Consider the following 2,077-nt stretch of genomic DNA (forward strand, 5'->3'; position numbering starts at 1 on the left):
AAGATGACAAACTCCCAGAAGTCACTATCAATATGGTCGATAAAGAAAAGTCAACGCGGAGTTTTAGTCCCCATCATTTTTTGGACGTATCCTAATGTATAACTCGATTATACGTAGGAACTACTAGGCGTAGGGACTATCAGAGGATGAATAGAGGATTATCCTTAGATGATGAAGCATCAGATACCAACTCTGCAGTTGCCTCTGACAAAATGGTATCCAGTCAAGGATAATCTCGCGAGGTGTTTATGACTAACACCGAGGAAGTAGATAAAATAGTTGAGGATGCTCTAGCCAAGCAGAAAGAAGTATTCAAAATTAAAATAGAAATGGCTATGCAGCAGATGAGGGAAGAGCATGACCAACAGATTCGGGCTCTATCCAATCAACTTAGTGAATCCAGCCATCGCAACATTGATGACCAAGCAGGTAGCGATTTAGATATGGATGAACATCTCAATACTGATAACCCTCCCGTTGACCAGAACGCTAGGGGTGGCCCTACTGAAGACAACAACGCTGGGGGTGGTCCCACCGAAGATGACAATGCCGGGGGTAGCCGTGTTGTTCCTCTTAGAAATCATCTAAAGCATGATACAGATGAAGATGAGAAGATGAAAGACCTCGAGAGCAAAATCAACGCTCTGATGTCTTCTCAAGAGGTGAAGAAGATCGACATTCTATATCCCTACCCGAGAGAGTAGGAGTCGATCCCATACCCGACGAAGTTCAACCTGATCAACTTCACGCCGTTCACTAGGAAGGGCTCGCCCACTCAACATCTGATCTACTTTAAGTCCCACTTGGGCATGATCTACGATAATAAAGCCTTGATGGTTCGGTCATTCATTAGCACCCTTCGCGGGCCCGCCTTCGATTGGTACCGTTATCTCAAGCCTGGAAGCATCAACAGCTGGGATGACCTAGAGAATCTGTTCCTCACTCACTTCTTTAATGATGACGCCGAAGTGTCAATCAGGATACTCTTCGATGAGAAACAAGAAGACGACGAGACAGTCAACGACTTCATCAAGCGCTTCCGGAATAAGGTGATGAATTGCCGAGATCTGATCATAGAGGACTTCATCCTCCAAACCTGTCACAACAACCTCTCTTTAGACATGTTGGAAGTTATAGGAGTAGCACCCTCCAATACTTGGAAAGAGTTGAAGGTGTACGGAGAGCGGGCCGAACACTTCCTCAGAAGGAAGAAAGCCGAGAGAGGCCAACCGACGGCTAACCCTCCAAATTCAAGCTTCGTCTCCCGTGGTAAAGGGAAGGCCCCTGTAGCTGCTGTTGATGCTAATCAGACATCACAACAGCAATTCTAGAGACAGTAAAAGACTTCAGATCCGAGACTCTAAAAAAGAGTACTCCTTCAAGGATGAAGACGTCCCAACCATTTTGGAATCCCTCCTTGAGAACAACAAGATCAAGCTACCACCTATCATAAATCAGGAGAAAGCTGACAATACTACGGATCCAAAGTACTGTGCATACCACAGGAGGATTCTTCATCCTATCAAGGCTTGCTTTGCTCTTAAAAATAGCATCCAAACCTTGGTTGAAGCTGGCGTTATAATGTTAAATTAAGCCGGATGAAGACTCCGATAAGTATAAGAGTATAAACTGCTCCTTCTGACACTCCGAAGAGTATATGAGTATAAACTGCTTCTCAATCCTCTAACCGGTATATGAGGTTAAACTGCTCCCTGATACTCCAATAGATATATGAGTCTAAAATGTTTCCTATCTTTGACGGGATTTTTCTGGAGAATTTTTATGTATAATATTGTTAAGGATAACCCGGTCATGCAACTGAGTACGATGTTAGACCCAGTTTTGTGAAGGAAGTTGGGGGTGGATGATTCATGTAACGGGAAGTTCTCGAAAGAATTCTATATAGTGTATTCTTAGGGATAACTCGGCAACTACAAGAAGGTGATGAATAAGAAACTCCCACTCAAACTCTCGCTACGTCTGTACACTCAACACTTTCATTGTTAGAGTCCGGACATAGTACTCAGAATTTTAATCTCCTGATTATTAACAATTGTCAAACCCCTTCGTGTTAAGT

Source organism: Asparagus officinalis, chromosome 10 (assembly GCF_001876935.1).
Source record: "Asparagus officinalis chromosome 10, Aspof.V1, whole genome shotgun sequence".
NCBI lineage: Eukaryota > Viridiplantae > Streptophyta > Magnoliopsida > Asparagales > Asparagaceae > Asparagus > Asparagus officinalis.